We start from the raw sequence: 12,104 nt of genomic DNA, 5'->3' as shown, positions 1-12,104 counted from the left end.
CCATTAAAGGCAAAGCCCCCTTGGTAGGCCTGCTAAAGGGTTATTTTCCCTTCCTTGAGGACCAGGATAAGAGAGGTTCAGGAAATAAGAGAGTGAGAGAAAGAGAAGACCACTTTTGTATCACACGTGAGAAGAGACATTTTTACGACCCACTGTCTTGGAGGAAAGTATTTGGGGAGAAAACTTAGTTGGCTAAAGTCAGTTCAACATAATGTTCAACAAATGACATTAAAACGCTATATTTTTGCAGGGGAAAGTTGCCAGTGACACTACCTGGAGTCATGCAGTAGAATAGAATGACATTGAGTTCAGCAGAGCATTCAGTGTTCAATGTAATTGTGATTTATAACAGACCTTGGGAGGCAATTGTATCAAGACAGAGAAAAGCTTGTCAGAGGCAACACTCCCGGTGATCTCATTGGCCCTTGGCGTGCTGTAGATTGGATAACAGTAGGCATCTGGGGAACATTTAAGCCTTTTTCTATAGGCACACCAAGGCTAAAGTGTAGAGAAAATTGACAGTTTAGGAAAGAAGCAACACTACTGTGACTCAACAGGTGCAGAGCGTGTCCGAGGGTTGACCTGTGATTATTGATGTCTTGCTTCCCTACAGGAATAGAGATGCGTACAAAACATACAAACACTTAGACGTAACAGAAATTAGGTACAAGTGTATTTATTACACACAACTGTACATTCAGCGCTGATCAATCGATGAACACTAGCCATAAATGTTTGGTCTATCTCCAGTCCTATTCAGTACAAGCTAAGTGGCTTGGTTAACGATCTGATAACATTCAGTGGAAAACAATATGCAAACATCGAGAAAATCTGGAAGGGGGCAAATACTTTTTGCACTGTACATAAGAAACCTGAAATACCCCATACCTCTGCACATTGATCTGGTACTGTTACTCCCTGTATATAGCTTCATTTGTGTCTTTTATTCTTCTTGTATTACTATTTTTAAATCACATTATTATTTTTGAACTCTGCATCGTTGGGAAGGCTGGTAAGCAACCATTTCACAGTGAATTCTACCTCCATTGTAATCGGCGCACGTGACAAAAAAAAAGTGATTTGATTTGTCCACAGCTGGTATATTAGTAGGATTTACTCACTTTGGCAGATCAAAGGTGTTTACCTTCAGCAAGACTCTCTGAAAAGATAGACCAAGGCAATTGATCCTTGCATGACCCAAAATGGTGGATGTTATGTAACTTGGTTGTTGAACCACGTTCAAAAACATCAGGAATTGAGTCTGTTTCCATGAGTCTCATTCCATATCAGAGATGTTCACATTAAGAGGAAAAAGACGAGTCCGTCTTTCTAACAAGCTGTGTGCGGAAACTACAGTATGTGCGGCTGACCTTCTGTCCACAGACGTTTCCTCTGCCTGTTGTTGTTGTTCTCTCTCAACACCCTGGGGCTCCCTCACTCTCATGGCTGAATTATCCTCAGCACAATGGACAAAAGTCTGTCACACTCTTTTTGTTCTATTCTCAGTGCTTTTGAAATGTTGTTGTACAAAATAACCATAGTGACTGTATGTATATCAGTAAAATGAATTAAAGTGTCGGCTGCCCTCATTTTAAACGATGGATTTGTTGCTTCCCACCATTGGCCCTTCAGCCACAAGAGTGTATCCCTCACCTCGGTCTGTTTGGTCTCCATGTGAACTGGGGAGGAACAAAAAGAGCCTTTTTGGAGCAAACATCACTGCAAAGAATGTGTTCTCACCTCTTTTCCCTCACCTCTTTTCCCTATCCTCTACCTTACCCATTTTCCCCACCTCCAACCTCCTCCTCGCCCTCTCCTTTCCCTTTCTGCAGCTACAGTACAGGGCCTTTGACAGGGCCTTTGCAGCTACAGTTCAGACCCCTTGACTTTTTCCACGTTTTGTTACGTTACAGCCTTATTCTAAAAAAAAATGCATACATTTTTTTCCTTATCCATCGACACACAATACCCCATAATGACAAAGCGAAAACAGGTTTTAGAAAGGTTTACAAAAGGTTTATAAAAAAAGTACTGAAATAACTAATTTACATAAGTATTCAAAACCTTTGCTATGACACTCGAAATTGAGCTCAAGTCCATCCTGTTTCCATTGATCATCCTTGAGATGTTTCTACAACTTGATTGGAGGCCACATGTGGTAAATTCTATTGATTTGACATGATTTGGAAAGGCATACACCTGTATATACAGTTGAAGTCGGAAGTTTACATACACTTAGGTTGGAGTCATTAAAACTCGTTCTTCAACCACTCCACAAATTTCTTGTTAACAAACTATAGTTTTGGTAAGTCGGTTAGGACATCTACTTTGTGCATGACACAAGTCATTTTTCCAACAATTGTTTGAAGATAAATTATTTAACTTATAATTCAATGTATCACAATTCCAGTGGGTCAGAAGATTACCGACACTAAGTTGACTGTGCCTTTCAACAGCTTGGAAAATTCCAGAAAATTATGTCATGGCTTTAGAAGCTTCTGATAGGCTAATTGACATAATTTGAGTCAATTGAAGGTCTACATGTGGATATATTTCAAGGACTACCTTCAAACTCAGTGCTTCTTTGCTTGACATCATGGGAAAATCAAAATAAATCAGCCAAGACCTCAGAATTTTCTTTGTAGACCTCCACAGGTCTGGTTCATCCTTGAGGGCAATTTCCAAAAACCTGAAGGTACCACGTTCATCTGTACAAACAATAGTATGCAAGTATAAACACCATGGGACCACGCAGCCGTCATACCGCTCAGGAAGGAGACGCGTTCTGTCTCCTAGAGATGAACGTACTTTGGTGCGAAAAGTGCAAATCAATCCCAGAACAACAGCAACGGACCTTGTGAAGATGCTGGAGGAAACAGGTACAAAAGTATCTATATCCACAGTAAAACGAGTCCTGTATTGACATAACCTGAAAGGCCGCTCAGCAAGGAAGAAGCCACTGCTCCAAAAACCGCCATAAAAATGCCAGACTACCGTTTGCAACTGCATATGGGGACTAAGATCGTACTTTTGGGAGAAATGTCCTCTGGTCTGATGAAACAAAAGTAGAACTGTTTGGCCATAATGACCATCGTTATGTTTGGAGGAAAAAGGGGGAGGTTTGCAAGCCGAAGAACACCATCCCATCCGTGAAGCACGGGGGTGGCAGCATCATGTGATGGGGGTGCTTTGTGGCAGGAGGGACTCATGCACTTCACAAAATAGATGGCATCATGAGGGTGGAATTTTATGTGGATATATTGAAGCAACATCTCAAAACATCAGTCAGGAAGTTAAAGCTTGGTCGCAAATGGGTCTTCCAAATGGACAATGACCATTCTTCCAAAGTTGTGGCAAAGTGGCTTGATGACAACAAAGTCAAGGTATTGGAGTGGCTAGCATAAAGACCTCAATCCTATAGAAAATGTGTGGGCAGAACTGAAAAAGGATGTGCGAACAAGGAGGCCAATAAACCTGACTCAGTTACACCATCTCTGCCAGGAGGAATGGGCCCAAATTCACCCAACTATTGTGGGAAGCTTGTGGAAGGCTCCCCAAAACGTTTGACTAAAGTTAAACCATTTAAAAGGCAATGCTACCAAATACATTGAGTGTATATGAAATTCTGACCCACTGGGAATGTGATGAAAGAAGTAAAAGCTGAAATAAATTATTCTCTCTACTAGCATTCTGACATTTCAATAAAGTGGTGATCCTAACTGACCTAAGACAGGGAATTTTTACTATGATTAAATGTCAGAAATTGTGAAAAACTGAGTTTAAATGTATTTGGCTAAGGTGTATGTAAACTTCCGACTTCAACTGTGTAAGGTCCCACAGTTGACAGTGCATGCCAGAGCAAAAACCAAGCCATAGGGTTGAAGGAATTGTCCGTAGAGCTCAGAGACAGGATTGTGTCGAGGCACAGATCTGGGGAAGGGTACCAAAACATATCTGCAGCATTGAAGGTCCCCAAGAACACAGTGGCCTCCATCATTCTTAAATGGAAGAAGTTTAGAACCACCAAGACTCTTCCTAGAGCTGGCTGCCCGGCCAAAGTGAGCAATCGGGAGAGAAGGGCCTTGGTCAGGGAGGTGATCAAGAACCCAATGGTCACTCTAACAGAGCTCCAGAGTTCCTCTGTGGAGATGGGAGAACCTTCCAGAAGGACAACTATTTCTGCAGCACTCTACCAATCAGGCCTTTATGGTAGAGTGGCCAGACGGACGCCACTCCTCAGTAAAAGGCACATGACAGCCCACTTGGAGTTTGCCAAATCGCACCTAATGACTCTCAGACCATGAGAAACAAGATTCTCTGGTCTGATGAAACCATGATTGGCCTGAATTCCAAGCGTCACGTCTGGAGGACGCATCCATGATTTATGTTAGGTATGTCTAATGAAACATTATGATATGAAGAAAATGTAGCCTATTTCAAAAGTACACAATAGCACATTCTGAGTTGTCCTTATGTTAGGCCCTGATCTGGCTATGCCATATGGCTGTGGGCTACACTAGTTGATTTAGCTGGCAAGATTTGCTTATAATTCATGTGGCATTATTTTATATTTTTTAATAGTATGAACAATAGCCTACAATTGAACACAGATGAAAAAAAAGAAAGGATATTTTCCCCAAACAATTTGAGGGAGTGCGCATATGCCGCTATATTGTGTTGAGCAGAATAAAGGCTCCGAACATGCACTGTTGAGTAAAAGGACTGATGTGCGATGCTCTTAGCGCTTGCATTTAGCTGTAACCATGACGACACATCTTGGAAGGTATATGTCTGCCCTGTATCATCTTTGATGATTCTTAGTGTGATGCAGTACTCCACAAAGCCATCACGATAAGCAGCTGGCAGCTTGCCAAGAAGTCTGTCTACGAGAGGCACATTTCACATTTTCACTGTCATTTTCACCTTCCACTGACTGCAGCCTTCAGATCAGTGGGAACAGGGAGGGAGAACTCCTATAAGGCATCGTTATCCCCTGGCCTGATAAGTGGGGCTTTCAGGATGCTGTTGATCTCACTTTGTACCAGCTGGGGAGGCTGACCATACTTTGTTCTTAAAACTATGAGAGCAACAGTATATAGGTTGGTGGCATCCATGTAGAACAGACAGACAGCATGGCAACATGAAAGCGGAAGCCAGCAGGACTTGAAACTTGTAGTGCTCTGATAGGTGACTGTGGATGCCCATCAGGCTGTCTAAGGGAGTGAACATTATTTATAATAAAGGTTACATGGGGAAAATCGGACCTCTGAAATTAAAATGGATGGCCCTCCCTTCAGCAAAATCTATTTGACCTAACCCCTCCCTGAACGCTTAAGAAAAGAAAGTGACCCTCCCCTATACCCAAAATAATAATTTTAAAAAATCTGGATAGCAGAGAACACCTCTGTCCACTTCTTGGACAGACTAGGGCCTTAGATATGCAGTTTTAGAAACTGTTCTTTGTTATTTAAGTATTACATGGCAATGCAGGAATTTTGATAGCGCACATGGCTATGGGCCAGAAGGTGGTTCACAGACCACCGTGGACAAGAGAAGGGGTGGAAAGATCTCCTTTATAGTAAAAGCATTGAATTAATCTATCATCATATTTGCAGGTTCGAGAAAAATTTGACCTTTATAAACATTTCATGCAGTTCTTCCTCAGTTTACATATTAGCAGAATCTTTTTTAATACCACACAAATTACAGAAATGCAACGAAACAGTACCTGTTAGCTAATAATTTAATTTGAGACATCATTAGGAATCTGAGCATGGTACTTTCAAAAGTTAGGCCTATTTTTCCACCCAAACAGAGTAGGCCTACTGACACAGAAAAATGGAAGCTTTAACTGCTGGCTGCTCTTCTTCTGTGACTTTACCCAACAAGAGAAAGTCAAAAGTGTTTCCTTAAAAGCTGTCTGAGTTTAACCATCTTCTATTGTATAGAAAGTAAATAGCTTAATCAATTGATAGCAACAGAATTAGATTACTTCCCAAGCAAAGTCTATTTTTTGTTTACTTGGCTATAGATGGTTGTGGCTCAGCTTCTGAACGTCAACAAAACAAAACAATGATATCTGCATATGCATCGGAGTCACGTCTGTCTCAGATATTTTACAGCTTGTTTCTAGCATAAAGTATCACTGAACAAAGCGCTGTTATACACTGAACAAAAATATAAACGCAACATGTAAAGTGCCAGTCCCATGTTTCATGTTTCAGAAATGTCTTTCAAATGTTGTGCACAAATTTGTTTATGTCCCTGTTCATGAGCATTTCTCCTTTGCCAAGATAATCCAGCCACCTGACAGGTGTGGCATATCAAGAAGCTGAATAAACAGCATAATCGTTACACAGTTGCACCTTGTGCTGGGGACAATAAAAGGCTACTCTAAAATGTGCAGTTTTGTTACAGAACACAATGCCACAGATGTCTCAAGTTTTGGGGAAGTGTGCAATTGGCATGCTGACTGCAGGAATGTCCAACAGAGCTGTTTCCAGAGAATTGAATGTTAATTTCTCTACCATAAGCCCCCTCCAATGTAATTTTAAAGAATTTGGCTGTACGTCTAACCGGCCTCACAACCGCAGACCACCTGTAACCTCCCCATTCCAGGACCTCCACATCCTATCACATTTCAGGTAAGACCCAGACGCAGACTGTGTTGAAGTAAAAATGTTTGTTACAGCAACAGAGGCAGGAAAACGACAGGTCAAGGAAGGCAGGGGTTGATAAACCAGAGTAGTGACAAAGGCACAGGACGGCAGGCAGGCTCAGAGTCAGGCAGAAGTCGGTAATCCAGAGTAGGGGCACAGGCACAGGACAGCAGGCAGGCTCGGAGTCAGGCAGAGGTCGGTAATCCAGAGTAGTGACAGAGGCACAGGACAGCAGGCAGGCTCAGAGTCAGGCAGAGGTCGGTAATCCAGAGTAGGGGCAAAGGCACAGGACGGCAGGCAGGCTCAGGGGCTGGCAGAGGGGTCAGGCAGGCAGGCTCAGAGTCAGGACAGGAGAGCAGGTCAAAACCAGGAGAGTGAGAAAAAGAGAGACTGGGGAAAAGCAAGAGCTGAGACATAACGCTGGTTCACAGACAAATAGAGAACACAGGTATAAGTACCCAGGGGATATTGGGGAAGATGGGCGACACCTGGAGGGGGGTGGAGATAAGCACAAGGATCGGTAAAACAGATCAGGGTGTGACACATCCTGCTTCTTCACCTGTGGTATCAAATCAAATCAAATCAAATTTTATTTGTCACATACACATGGTTAGCAGATGTTAATGCGAGTGTAGCGAAATGCTTGTGCTTCTAGTTCCGACAATGCAGTAATAACCAACAAGTAATCTAACTAACAATTCCAAAACTACTGTCTTGTACACAGTGTAAGGGGATAAAGAATATGTACATAAGGATATATGAATGAGTGATGGTACAGAGCAGCATAGGCAAGATACAGTAGATGGTATCGAGTACAGTATGTACAAATGAGATGAGTATGTAAACAAAGTGGCATAGTTTAAAGTGGCTAGTGATACATGTATTACATAAGGATACAGTCGATGATATAGAGTACAGTATATACGTATGCATATGAGATGAATAATGTAGGGTAAGTAACATTATATAAGGTAGCATTGTTTAAAGTGGCTAGTGATATATTTACATCATTTCCCATCAATTCCCATTATTAAAGTGGCTGGAGTTGAGTCAGTGTCAGTGTGTTGGCAGCAGCCACTCAATGTTAGTGGTGGCTGTTTAACAGTCTGATGGCCTTGAGATAGAAGCTGTTTTTCAGTCTCTCGGTCCCAGCTTTGATGCACCTGTACTGACCTCGCCTTCTGGATGATAGCGGGGTGAACAGGCAGTGGCTCGGGTGGTTGATGTCCTTGATGATCTTTATGGCCTTCCTGTGACATCGGGTGGTGTAGGTGTCCTGGAGGGCAGGTAGTTTGACCCCGGTGATGCGTTGTGCAGACCTCACCACCCTCTGGAGAGCCTTACGGTTGAGGGCGGAGCAGTTGCCGTACCAGGCGGTGATACAGCCCGCCAGGATGCTCTCGATTGTGCATCTGTAGAAGTTTGAGAGTGCTTTTGGTGACAAGCCAAATTTCTTCAGCCTCCTGAGGTTGAAGAGGCGCTGCTGCGCCTTCTTCACAATGCTGTCTGTGTGAGTGGACCAATTCAGTTTGTCTGTGATGTGTATGCCGAGGAACTTAAAACTTGCTACCCTCTCCACTACTGTTCCATCGATGTGGATAGGGGGGTGTTCCCTCTGCTGTTTCCTGAAGTCCACAATCATCTCCTTAGTTTTGTTGACGTTGAGTGTGAGGTTATTTTCCTGACACCACACTCCGAGGGCCCTCACCTCCTCCCTGTAGGCCGTCTCGTCGTTGTTGGTAATCAAGCCTACCACTGTTGTGTCGTCCGCAAACTTGATGATTGAGTTGGAGGCGTGCGTGGCCACGCAGTCGTGGGTGAACAGGGAGTACAGGAGAGGGCTCAGAACGCACCCTTGTGGGGCCCCAGTGTTGAGGATCAGCGGGGAGGAGATGTTGTTGCCTACCCTCACCACCTGGGGGCGGCCCGTCAGGAAGTCCAGTACCCAGTTGCACAGGGCGGGGTCGAGACCCAGGGTCTCGAGCTTGATGACGAGCTTGGAGGGTACTATGGTGTTGAATGCCGAGCTGTAGTCAATGAACAGCATTCTCACATAGGTATTCCTCTTGTCCAGATGGGTTAGGGCAGTGTGCAGTGTGGTTGAGATTGCATCGTCTGTGGACCTATTTGGGCGGTAAGCAAATTGGAGTGGGTCTAGGGTGTCAGGTAGGGTGGAGGTGATATGGTCCTTGACTAGTCTCTCAAAGCACTTCATGATGACGGAAGTGAGTGCTACGGGGCGGTAGTCGTTTAGCTCAGTTACCTTAGCTTTCTTGGGAACAGGAACAATGGTGGCCCTCTTGAAGCATGTGGGAACAGCAGACTGGTATAGGGATTGATTGAATATGTCCGTAAACACACCGGCCAGCTGGTCTGCGCATGCTCTGAGGGCGCGGCTGGGGATGCCGTCTGGGCCTGCAGCCTTGCGAGGGTTAACACGTTTAAATGTCTTACTCACCTCGGCTGCAGTGAAGGAGAGACCGCATGTTTTCGTTGCCGGCCGTGTCAGTGGCACTGTATTGTCCTCAAAGCGGGCAAAAAAGTTGTTTAGTCTGCCTGGGAGCAGGACATCCTGGTCCGTGACTGGGCTGGATTTCTTCCTGTAGTCCGTGATTGACTGTAGACCCTGCCACATGCCTCTTGTGTCTGAGCCGTTGAATTGAGATTCTACTTTGTCTCTGTACTGACGCTTAGCTTGTTTGATAGCCTTGCGGAGGGAATAGCTGCACTGTTTGTATTCGGTCATGTTACCAGACACCTTCCCCTGATTAAAAGCAGTGGTTCGCGCTTTCAGTTTCACGCGAATGCGGGAGGGAGGAGGAGGAGGGGAGAGGGAGGAGGAGGGAGGGGAACTGAGGAGTATTTCTGTCTGTAATAGTCATTTTGTGGGGAAAAACTCTTTCTGATTGGCTGGGCCTGGCTCCCAAGTGGGTAAGTCTATGCCCACCCAGGCCCACCCATTGTATAATCAGATCAGCTTTATTTTCTTCAAAATCTTATGCTAACAAGGGGTAGGCCTGTTTTGTAGTTTTCTTTAACAGCCCTTCACTGACACAAAGGTAGGCTATTTAAAGAGTGCAGGGTGGAGGAATTGACTGACACTGTCACTTTGTATAAATGATTGGAGACAGGCACAGGAATAGTAATAGGGGGGTTTAAAACTCAAAAAATACAACATGGCATGAAAAGGCACGGGGACGAATCCCAAAACAAACAGGTATACAAAAACAGGGATGTAACCCAAACAAAAGAGTGAGGTTAAACCTCTAATAAATACACAGGACGAGACCCGTAATACACTACACGGGACAGACCTGTAATAACAATTGCACAAAACGCACAGCATGAAAGCCGCAACAACAACCCACAGGTACTCAGAAGACCAATGGACATGGGAACAATAATCAACCAAGACAATGGTGAACAGAGGGCGCACACATACAATTACTAATCAGCGGGGGACTGGGAACCAGGTGTGCGGTAATGAGTTCAGTGATGCCTAGAGGCCAGCAGTACCGGGGATCCGTGACAGACACATCTATGGATATAGTAGGCTATAGTCTGTCAAACAAGTAGGCCTACCTATTATTTCTTAAATAGGAAGAAATAGGCTCCAACACAAAGCCCTTTTGTTGTTAGTAAAGTCTAATTAAAGTGACCACACTTCGAGGGTGGCAAGGAAAGTTAATTAATTATCCTAGATATGGCATTACTGTAGGGATGGATGGAAATGTACATAATGGTTACCTGAAGGAAAATGGGGGAATGGGGATTCAACCAGTGTGTGCCCAGTGAGTGATGCAATCCAATTTTTTCAATTTCAGTCAAGGGGAGGGTTTAGTATTTTTTTTAAAATCTAGTCCAGGGGAGGGTCATATAATGTGTAATTGATGAAATATCAATATTTCTCAGTGTTTTAGCCTATAATATTTGCATGAAAATCTGTCGCCAATTGGGTGGAAACCTAGCTATTATGGAGAAATGTTTGCCATAGCCCGGAAATGTCTGGATACAGGCTTCGATTGATAAAAAAGGTTAGTAGCCTCCATGTGGAGCAGAGGCAATCATATATCTTCTTTCCTTCACTTAGTCTCCCTCTCCTATCACTGAGTTGAATATTTCATAACCAAAGTACCAGCCTGGTTCCTCTGTGTGTGCTGGCTTCTGCTTTCTTGTTGCCATGCTGTCTGTTCCTCAGGTGGAATATAGTGGGAGTTTGTTTCATTTCATTCATTTGATACCCACGTGGTGTGAGTATCAGCACACAATGTTGTATTTGCATGCAATGTATGTTGCTATCATGGCAGAGACGGCCCCTTCGGGGCTTCTCAGGGCTACTGCAGGGCAGCCTGTTCAAGTGGATGATACACTGCAACGAGAAACGATGAGAAAGCGAAAGAGAGAGGCTTTCCATATAAACATACTGACCATTGACTCTCAGTCTGCCACCACTCTGAGACACCATGGTTTCTACTTATGTCTGCATTGTGGGCAGTGTGTGTGTGTGTATGGACTCCTTATGTCATCAGTGTCCTTTCTGTGGGGAACATGCTGGCTGAGCAGGCCATTAGTATGCTGGTCTAAAGCAGGCAGGGTGGATATGGTAAGCTTAGTGGGCTGGTCCCTAGCGCTACAAGCTTAAACAAACGTAAAGCTCCATCTGCCCACATACTGTCCCTTTATCGACCAGAGCAACGACCCTCAAACTCTGCATGCTGTGGTCTGTCTATGAGGTGATAAGCGATTGATGGTTTGTGACTGTGTGTGACGGTTGTGTGACGGGTTGTGTTTGTGTGTGTGTTTGGGTGTGTACGTGTGTGTGTGTGTGTGTGTGTGTGTGTGTGTGTGTGTGTGTGTGTGTGTGTGTGTGTGTGTGTGTGTGTGTGTGTGTGTGTGTGTGTGTGTGTGTGTGTGTGTGTGTGTGTGTGTGTGTGTGTGTGTGTGTGTGTGCTTGTGCATACTCATCAGGAGCTGAGAGATTTCTCCTGTGGGGTATGTGAACGTGTCAGGGTGCGATAAGAGGAACTGAGTCCTCGCAAGGTGTGTCTGCTCTGAACATGGCTACCAATGTCTTTTCTCTGAAGAACTCTACCCTCTCAAAGACGGCAATTAATCCATAATAATCCAAGAGCCCATCAGGTTGTGTAATGGTGATAGTGGATGAGCAACAAGTGACAGTAACAGTAAAACAGGTTTAGGGAGTGGCCACTGGCCGGTTGTCAGAAAGCACAGATGTCAATTCAACGCCTAATCTACGTTGGTTCAATGTCATTTCATTGAAATGACGTGGAAACAACGTTGATTCAACCAGTGTGTGCCCAGTGAGTGATGCAGCCCTTATGACTCATAAAGAGAAGATGGTCAAATACACCCTGGTGGAGATTCACTTAAGCATCCTACTGTATCTGCCACAGGCCTTTGTTACCTGGGCTTGGGGTTCAACAC

The sequence above is a fragment of the Oncorhynchus mykiss genome, chromosome 5, assembly GCF_013265735.2.
Source record: "Oncorhynchus mykiss isolate Arlee chromosome 5, USDA_OmykA_1.1, whole genome shotgun sequence".
Lineage (NCBI taxonomy): Eukaryota > Metazoa > Chordata > Actinopteri > Salmoniformes > Salmonidae > Oncorhynchus > Oncorhynchus mykiss.
This window is presented reverse-complemented; position numbering follows the sequence as displayed.